The sequence below is a fragment of the Montipora foliosa genome, chromosome 10 (assembly GCF_036669935.1).
Source record: "Montipora foliosa isolate CH-2021 chromosome 10, ASM3666993v2, whole genome shotgun sequence".
NCBI lineage: Eukaryota > Metazoa > Cnidaria > Anthozoa > Scleractinia > Acroporidae > Montipora > Montipora foliosa.
Window position 1 is genome coordinate 34,093,714 of NC_090878.1, and position 10,000 is coordinate 34,103,713.

The 10,000-nt window shown below is 39.7% G+C and overlaps 1 long non-coding RNA gene across 1 annotated transcript in view; it reads right to left on the reverse strand.

Moving 5' to 3' along the window:
• LOC137973896 (uncharacterized) overlaps positions 1-10,000 on the reverse strand; it is a 27,454-nt gene that overhangs the window by 16,527 nt on the left and 927 nt on the right. The window lies entirely within an intron of this gene.

Genomic DNA, 10,000 nt, shown 5'->3' on the forward strand with positions numbered 1-10,000 from the left:
CTTCGAGAAGCGCAACCATTTGTTTTTCCTGTAGTAACGCGTAAAATTAGCGCGAATTAAGTGCTCTCTCTCTCTTATTAACAGAACTGATTTGGACTGGTAAGCTCATTTGACCGAACTACGATGATGAGCAACACTTTCAGCAATTGGACAGTTGTTTATTATTTTGTCAAAGTACTTCTGCACTTTATAATTGTTTGCAAAGTTCTTCACTGAGCTCTTCATTCACTTTTCTGAAGTAGATTTATTTTAAACCAGAAACTCTTCAACTAATTTAAGACTTAAGGAAAGTCACATGGTTATTGAGTTAAAGTATTATCTCCAATCTAACTGTTAGCCTTCACGCAAAAAGAGAAGAAGAAGAAGAATTTCAAACATAGGCCGGGAAAACTATACGTCTTTTCAGAAATCAGTGTCCCCAACCTTCAACGCTTTCTGTAGGACTATGTTTAAAGGTCCCTATAAGCTATTTCACGGTAAACAGAATAAATCTCCGGTAACCACTCGACCCGATAAAAAAATTGTTGCTCTTTGCTCGCCACAATTTAATTTTCTCTAACCGAATTGACCGAACAAGACAAATCTCTAAACGATGTGGGCAGTCAGTGAAGCCATTGGGAGCAAATTCTTTCACGCATTGACCTTTTTTTTTCTTTTTTTGTTTTTGTGTTAAAAGATCGCAGTGAATTGATTAACAGTCTTTTGAGCTGATGCAAAAGAAGCCTCAAACAAAAACGCTTTTGTTCACTCATTAACAGTATTCTGAATTACAACATTTCATAAAAGAGGACTGTATTCTTCTTCACCTCAAAATTTCTTAAAGTCGCACCAAGCTTTCAAATTTCATCGGGATTCCTTTCAATCATTTTGTTAGTGAAGGAAATGTCTCTTTTACAGACAACATCGCACAAAACAACAATCAATGGTTAAAAACCGGGAAGCGTAATCGTTCTGCGCGTGCGTGCACGTGGCACGCATTTTAAAACATATTCATGCAGTACTTTGCAAATCACCAAATTTGAGATTTTGACAAGAATGACTGAGGATGTACTAAATGTGAACTTGTTAGTCTTCATTTTACTCCAAACCCTTCATGCCAATTTAGTTTTAGGATACTTCGTCCTTGTATGAGGGTGAACGACATGGAAGATTCGCGGAAGACTTACCATATTGTAATGTTATATTTTGATGTGACGTTCTGGTCACCGTGCCTTATCCCCTGTTATGCCCCTGAACAGACCGTAATCTTCATTGTTTCGGAACATTTCATCTTCATTCCCCCGCTTCATCTTCCCAAAGTATAAATGATCCATTCGTCTTTTACTGAACTAATACGGCCGGGATTTATTATCAACTCGCAAGCGAACAGCAGCAAGTTGAATCAAAAGCAAGTTAATTAACGGAACCCTTAAACTGAATGCAAGTGGAATTTTTTGCCAACTTCAGAAAGAACGTTATGCGATTCGAAGAGTCAATAGTACTCCTTTGGCTTCGAATCGCGTAGCTTTTTCTCGGAACTTGGAACTGAAAAACCGTATTACACCCAGGGAACATAACTGACCTCGAGGTTCTAAAAAAATAAAATAAGAATATTAGAATCGAATTAGACGATAATTCGGAGCTTCAAGGTTATGCTTTCTGTCTAAAAGTCTATTTTGTTATCTGGGAAAAAATAAAGACTAAGCTTCTTTTTTCATAATGATTTTTGCTGCCCTCTTTATAGCTGATACGTAGTTTGCTGCCGTATTTCCGTTTAAGTAATTCGTTTTGTTTTGCCCTACAGATGGGGAAACACGGTTAACAAGAACCCAGCCCAAAATAAACTTCTTCTTCCTGAACTGTAAAGGAAATTTAATAACGTCCTTGCCAAGATGCAGGTTTTGTCTGGCTTCTTTGACCTTGAACGAAGTCTGTCTTTCCGTGAATTTTCCAGACTGTCCTAATTAACCTTGTCCGCAAATTACAAAGCAAACACAACAAGTTATTGTTTCTATGCTTTCAAATTTCCGGCAAATTTAACAAGGACGTCAACACAGAAAGGACTGACCCAATTTTTGTGACCTTCTCCAAGGCTTATCTCGTGAGAATCGCTAATATTAAAATCAAAAGAAGCATTAATCCAATTGAATAAATCCATTTGCGTTTTACATGGTGTTCGTGAAATTATGATACCTACCTTGCAGAACAGATCCCGCGGGACAAAGAAATGAAACGGATCTCCCGCGGGAAAAATTCACGGGTAAACACCAGTAAACAGTGGTTCGTTTCTCTCAAAACAGCGACTGATATTTCAGGTCGGCGTGAAGCCCGGAGCAAAGTTCACAAGGAAAAATGTTACACTTTTTGAGGGCCTTATCTCGTGATCAAAACGTTTATCCTATCCTCAGCCACAAATACTAGTTTAAGTAATTTTCTGCAGGCTGGCAAAAGAGTCTAGAGAAACAGAGGGCCGTACGAAAACAGGACAATTTCGTAGATTTTATTTGTATAGATCTGTATAATTGGACTGAAACGGCGATGGAGAGATCACAACATGATATTCCGGAAATTCATCTGAATAGAAAACCTCCTTTAGTTGCGTTCGCAATGGCTAGAAGAGCCCATGATTTCTTAGTCTACAGTTTCCCTTCGACACAAAATGTTAAAAGGTAAAAAGGTAAAGTAAAGTCACTTAATTTAACGCCGGTAGTTCCTTCCGCTACGAGACTGATATCAATGAAAGCCGACGGTGCGCCCTTTATGGTTCTTTTAAACCCCCCCCCCCCCCCCCTTCCCCCCTCCCCCCCTCTGCTCCCTCCGTCAGCGCTCCGTTTTACGGGTATCACTAAAGCTAAAGCTACATGGATCAGAGAAAGTCAAAACAGGCATTGAAGTCACCGAGAATGGAACTGGGGACCTCTTGTTCCGAAAGAGCGCAGTGACCAACCGATTTACGCCTGCTTTGGTGAAAATTACCGATGTGTCGATAATACTGTCAACTTTCTCAGGGTAAACTAACACAAGAGCAATCATTTGTCCTTATTTTGATCTCCTCTTTAAGTTAGGAAAAAACTGAAGTTAATGCCGCATTATTTTGAACAGCACTGTTTCTTCTTCAAGTCATCTCGTCCTGGTTCCTTGTGCTTCCCCGTCTCTTGACTGGTCTGTCTGTACATGCCGCTTTCGATTCCTGAATTGACTTGTGTTGCCTGTTAACCTTACCTCTGGAAACTCTGTGCCTGTCAACATCAATGAGTAGCTACCTCCTTGTCTTCACAGTTCAGAGCTTGGCCCATTTGCTTTAATTTTTATCTTGTCTCCTTTTTCTTCTGATCTAATCTTAACTTGGTTGGCCTGTTTCTTCGCCAAGGTACAGCCACTTTTGCCATATTCTCAATCATATTTAATGCCGTGACTCCTTCCTCGACAGCTTCCGCATCTGACACCCCGTAAAAAAGCGGTTTCCTGCCTTTTTGAAACCAGACAATTTATCCGCCAGTCATTTCGGTCGAAGTGGGTGTCTCCTACTCAAGACAATCTACGGAAACACACCCAAATTGTCCGCAGCTGTTTACGACGTTGGATATACTTCCGAGGGATTCATCACCAACAACAAAAGCTTTTCCTATAAGCAATAAGGAGCAAATTTTGCGTTTGATAACACGAAAATAAATCACCTCCTTATCATTTGAGATAGCAGAGAAGTTTGCCCTCCGGGAACAGGCTGAGCAATGACATAGCTGGATATATGTTTTCAATTAAGGGCAGAATCAAAATAGAGCGTAACGCCTACGAAGAACAGACAATTCTCTTGTTATACGCGTCTGTCTTTCAGGTTAGAAATTTGAAATTGTCCCATCAGAACCACATCACACAATGATCACAGCACAAAACAACTCTAACTTTCGAATTAACGCATTGTTCGGTAACTCTCATAAGGATTTTTAGTTAACTTGTCTTGAAATTTCCTCCTGGCAGTTCTCCTGTCAACTCTGATATACAGTAAGATACAAATCACGCGAAAACGGACCCAGAAATCACACCATTTTGGACAAGTTTTTTGGCCAATGCATCACGAGTCTGAAGCAGACCCCTCTCTGGTCTGCGTACAGCTATTACACATGTATTACAGGCCATGCGCGCAGTGTCAAAACTATAAACACTTCAATATCTTAATCGAATTTGCCTAAAATAAACGTTACTGTTCTGCCTGAATCATGCAAAACCGTGGGAAAGTCGGCAAAACTTTGTACACACAACTGATAAGTGACTTCTATTGATTTCCCGTTGTTCCATGTAAAGCTAATCCTTTTATGGTGTTTCAATTTACTGATAGACCCGTCTGTAGACGGATGTAATCCCACGACAAAGACTTCCACTCACACGGAACTTCAAAGTATACACGGGACTCTTGTACCCTGACGTTTTGAAAAGGTCCGGGTTTTTATAGTCAATATGAGTTTTTTTACACAGGGCACTCCAAAAAGCGTGCCTGAGCTTGCCAATTTCCGTTCTTCTTAGCTTTCCCGTGGTAGCTTTTAACTGAATCCTGTAAGAAGCGGTTCTAGCTTCTGAGTCTGTGGTTAAAATTAAATACCGATTCAAACTGAAGGTATCTGTCTGATTAGTATTTGTTGCCGCTGAGTGACACAGTGCGTTGCTCTGTCGAAGAAGTGCTCTCCTTTTGGTCTGTTAAATATTCAAATTACTTCTACTGAGCGAGATTCTCAGGCCTGCGACTTCTAATAATCTTGTACAACTTAGCTGCTTCTAACGTTTGAGGTCGTGGTTGAAATCCTAGCGTAAAAGAAATTAAAACACTAACTAGTTTTTTCCAGGTGCTTTTTAGGAAAGATTTCCCCACAGGTCCCTACTTCATTATGCATACACTCTTTGTTTCAAGAAAACAATAGCGATATCAATAGACGTCCTTTGGGACTGTGGCGCTTTGTTCTTTCTTCTTAGAGGTTTTTTCTCGAAGTCTGTATGGACTTTGAAAAAACCGGTCGAACTTCTGACTGAAATAGGGAAAATCGAACATTTTTTCCTGCAATTTCGGCACTTTTCCTGCAATTTTACCCATTTTTCAATTTTTGGAATAAGCGCAAGAAGTGGAGTTTCGAGCAATCGTTGTAATAGGGTTCAGATTCGCAAACATAAACAAACCAAATAAAAGTACTGTCATAAAAAAAATTAATGGCTACCTGCTCTTTTTATCGTGAAATTGTTCTTTCTGTCTTCTTGCGAATTCGCCGAGACACTGCCAAGTTTATGTTATCTTCCTTTCCCTGTATTCAGGATCACGAACGGTGCATTTAGTGGGATTTTGCGATTAATCGCTCTTTGTAGAGATCGGCAATATGCTCAATGATGCTTCCAAGTAAATAACTTTGGTAGAGATCCATGGATGTTCCCGTACGAGGCATACTTCGTTTCACTCCCCATCATGTCTCTTCAATTCCCTGTTGTGGGTTCGTTTGTCGGGGTCGACGAAGTTTAGGCGATGGTTAACTGTGAGATGATGTTAGCCCTTGTCTTGTAGGCAATTGTAAACTTCCGGCCACAGGTAGCGAGGGCTAATATTTTTTCAAGGAAAGTTTACTGTCAGAAAATTATGTGTTCTGGCGGATTGAAAGCTATCCACTGCAGTTTTTTCTTGACCATCGCGAAACAGATCCATCTCCCGATGCACTTTGTCTTTGCCAACTGACTGCGTTTTCACCGCACAGGTTTTGGACACGGAAGACGAAAGTAAACTGTTTTCTTTGCACCACTCTATACACAGCTCGGGATAGGCTATAAAGCAGGGACAATTTCCAAATGTTCAGTCTCCCTTTGCTGTGACGCTTTTACTTCGGTAGCCATCTTGATTATTACGAAGACACAAGTTTGCTTCAAAAGAAGGGAAACATGAAACGATTTTTATTGCAATGCACTCGTGCATTAAAGTTTCCCATGAAAGATGCACCAATCAGACTGTAAGCGTGGTGTACTCTTCCACGCAGTGAACTTATAAGTGTGCCGCACGCACGGGGCATGAAGGAAAAGCAGGTCACAGTTCACAGCAATACTGGAAAACCAAAAACTACCACAGGGACTAACCTTAAGCCTAAACAGTGCCTTTAGTCGTAATTAGGGTTACGGTTAGCATTATTAAAGGGATAGGTTGTTTCAAGAGTAGTAAAACAAGGATCTCCAGCGGTAATCTACAAGTGTAAGTTTGATTGTAGGTGCTCGGCGCGGCACGTGTATATAATTACGTATCATTGTTTTGTAAATAGTCAGCCAGAATTCAAAATAAATATCATTTTCAAGGTGTGAATTAGCAACTTGACACGTTTGCTCAGTGGTAATTAACAGAGACAAGTAATCTAGAGGTTTACAGTGGGTCGGAGTTCAAGGCAAGCTGCGAGTGACATATCGTGGGATAAAATGGCAGAAAAAGCCGAGCGGGATCTGGGAATAAGAACAAGACGAAGGAATAGAAAGAGGAAAGCTGGGACGAAAGCGAGTAACGGTGTGGGCGATGGAAGGAAAGAAGAGAGAGAGAGGGAGGGAGAGAAAAATGAGATCCGTTTTTATTCATCCCGTAAGTACAAATTACCCATGTATATATTCGGTTCTCTTGGGTATACGTATTGTTCTACAAAACAATAGCCCGAATGAATAATTTATTTATTCTGCATGCATAATGAAGTAGGGACCTGTACGGAATTCATTCCGCTTTTTGTTTTGCATGCTGTACAAGTGGGTTATTTCTTAACTTTACGCCCCAGTCTTTTGAGAAACTTCCCGATATTATTGACTGAGGCCCCTGAGAGCAATTAGCGAGCCCGTAAATTGGCATCTCTCGTTAACTTGAAATGTTCGCAAGGGCGACACTTGAAAATACTCGGAAACGGCTTAAAACAATTTCGATATTAATAAATCATTCAAAGGGCGATTGTCACTTCCGAAAGGCTCCTTTCGCCAACAAAACTGTTTTTCTCATTAACGGCCATTAAGTTGGAAATAAACAGAACATCAAATCAGTTTTGCACGCTTTCGTCTTCCCGTTAGCGAAAAAAAAAACATCCACTCTGTTATGTTAAGGCAAATTTCTCATAAGTCATATTCTTTAGACTTTTTTAACTTAAAGATGGCAAACGTGACTAATGCAGCCCTCGTTACTTTTAAACGTTTAATAGGAATCTTAACGACTGTACGTCAGAGCAACTCAGCAAAATTTTTGACATTGAAAAATTATTAATAGAAGTTTCGTCCCTTCTGAAAGGCTGACTTCGGCAACTATTAAAACTGTTCTTTTGTTCCGCTTACGGCCATACAGTTGGAAATAGAACTTAGTCTTCAATTGTATTCGGACCGCTCTCGCTTGCAGCTAATAAAAGACAAATTTATTCACTTATTTTTTATTAGTTTGGCTTTTTTACGCCTTTTATGGATCACAAAGAGACACAAGAAGCTTACAAGACTTGGTCCACCACAAAGTTAGTTTTGGGGAAATTGTTCTTTCGGTACACATGGCCACGTTTGTTGTGGTTGTATGAAACCAGCCTATCTTCAAAACCAATCCGGCACAGTTCACGGTGTTAGACTGCCGTACTGGGACCCTGGATGAACCGTGAAAGGAAAAATCCCAGGGTTTTTTTTTTTAATTTGTGAGAAGAAGCATCAGTTTGCCTCCCCCCAAGTGATGGATGTTTCGTTGAGCGGTAACATTAAGCTGTTGCCCTTGGAAAGTTTATCTCTAGTAGAAAGAAGGTGCCGGTTCATCGGCAAAATTCTCTTGAATCACACAACATAAACCTCGACTTCACTGGATGAATCGGGAAGTGTCCTGCAAGCTTTCTCTTCTACTGAAGAAGACTAGCGATTAACTCTAAAAAAATACAATTCCTTTTGTTTTGACCTGTGAGCGCTTGCACCCGTATTTATGTTCGTATTTAGTATCACTATTTTTTCTGACCTTTTACGAGTACCCGATTTGTACAAATGACAGGCACGGTCAGGAAGCTAACCCTGGCTTGATGTTTCCGTACTCAACAAACCGCATTTTCTGGAGTTTCCCAACATTTGTAAAGCAGTCGAGGTCTGTATTACTGACTTTGTTCAAACTGACTTATCTTCAGTTAAATCTCGTCCTTGATAATCCCAGACGACTTTTTAAGTCCGTAAAAATCCAATTCAAAGGTGTTTATGGGTTGGTATTTCTCGCGGTATCTCTAGAAAATACAATTAAGTATGGATAATATAACTTCAACAAGCCAGGTCTGGGGCGATCTCGGTCTGTCTTCCGTGAGGTTTTGTTTATCTTCGAAATAGTTTGTTTTGGAATTTTTTTTATGAGCAATTAATCGGCGAAATAGGCTAAAGGTAAATTCCTAGATTTAAAAAAAAAATTTCTTCTAAACTCTTCAAGTTCTTCAACTTAATTGGAAAATTACCTTTCAAGGATTATATTGGCCTAAGGTTGTTAACACACGTTTGAAATTCAGTCGCATGATGAGCTAAACAGATTACAGGGAAGTATTTAGCACAGAGAACGCCTGAGTTAATTTTTCCCCCACTTGTAATCTGGGCCTGGACCTTCATCAACAACTTCGGTTCCTTATAGATTCGTGAGAACTGTCCCTTGCCTCGTACGACTTATGAGTAACCTTAAAAGACTCTTATAATACATCGTACGTACTTAATTTCCATCTCCCCATAGGGGTTTTTAAGGGCCAACAATAAATACCAATGAACTTATTAGCTACAGAACAATCAGTGCTGTTTCCCAAAAACACGGGATGAAATAAAAGCGTTCTCATTTCAAAATGAACAAAACGTCCCCTATATGAGAAGCTTATCAGATTGTTTTTACATTTACGTATGGGCTCAAGTTTTTAGTGTGTGGATCAAAACATAAGCAATAGTTCTGTAAGTGAGGATCTATTTTCTGAGCCTGCGGAAATTCTGATAAAGCTGCTGAGCAGGATTTTCCTGTTACTGTTTAATATGCAATACATGGTCAATCCCTGTTTTAATTTAAGCTACGGACCAAAACTTTCTTGTTGTCTGCTATGCTGTTTATTATGTTGTACAAATTGACTTAAGAGTATGTGGCTGAAAATCTGCAAGTGGGATTTCCTGTTTTGCTTGCGAATATAGCTTTTAAGTCTCTGCAAGAAATCCTCGAGTGAAGTAAGCCCCGGGGGTGCACCCAACGACCGGATGTCTTAAAATTTGTCAGAATTACCTAAAATGGTTTCAACAATGCTTTAAAAGCTAGTTTAGTGTGTTTTTAGTTGCTCTCCACGATATTTATTTGTTCGGATGTTCTAGAAGAATTTCAGGTCTGTAGAAATTTCAAGGTAGCCCTTCTGCTTTGTCCGAAAGTTCCAGAAATGGTTACGCAGTCGTCCTCAAGTTCTTCCCGAAAATTTTAGGGGACGTTTATTTAGGATGTGATCCCCAAACAAACTTTGGCGAAGTTATAGATCTTCAAATTTTATTATATTTTTAATATCACAGTTAGCTGTCACTAGGCTCAGTAAATTCTAGCCTTCTTCCATGTGGCTACGCACTCTTCACCACTTTTCCGCAATAACTAGGAAATCTGTTCGGAAAAATGTCCAAAAACTTAGTGTTCCTCGAAATACTGAGCTCGAGAATTCTAGTCCACCTTCCTTATTTTTACTAACAGGTATACATATTTACCGAAATTATTCCGCGTTGGGTGCCTCTGTAAGCTACTGAGCAATATAATTCCCTGTGGGTGCATTACATGGCACATTTACTTTGAAAGTCTGAGAGTGAAGTTCAGGTGAATAAAAGTTACTGAGCTGTACTGTCCTGTGGTGCTGTTTATTATGCTGTACGAGATAGTTCTGATTTTAAGGTCTGTGAGAGAAACCTTTTACTACAGTAACAAAACGAGAACTGTCATAGTTTCTTTTGGTTAGAGGTTTATTACATGTATGCTGCACAAGGTGGAGCTATACTTTGAATGACATCGTTAAGTGTTTCCAATCAAATGAGA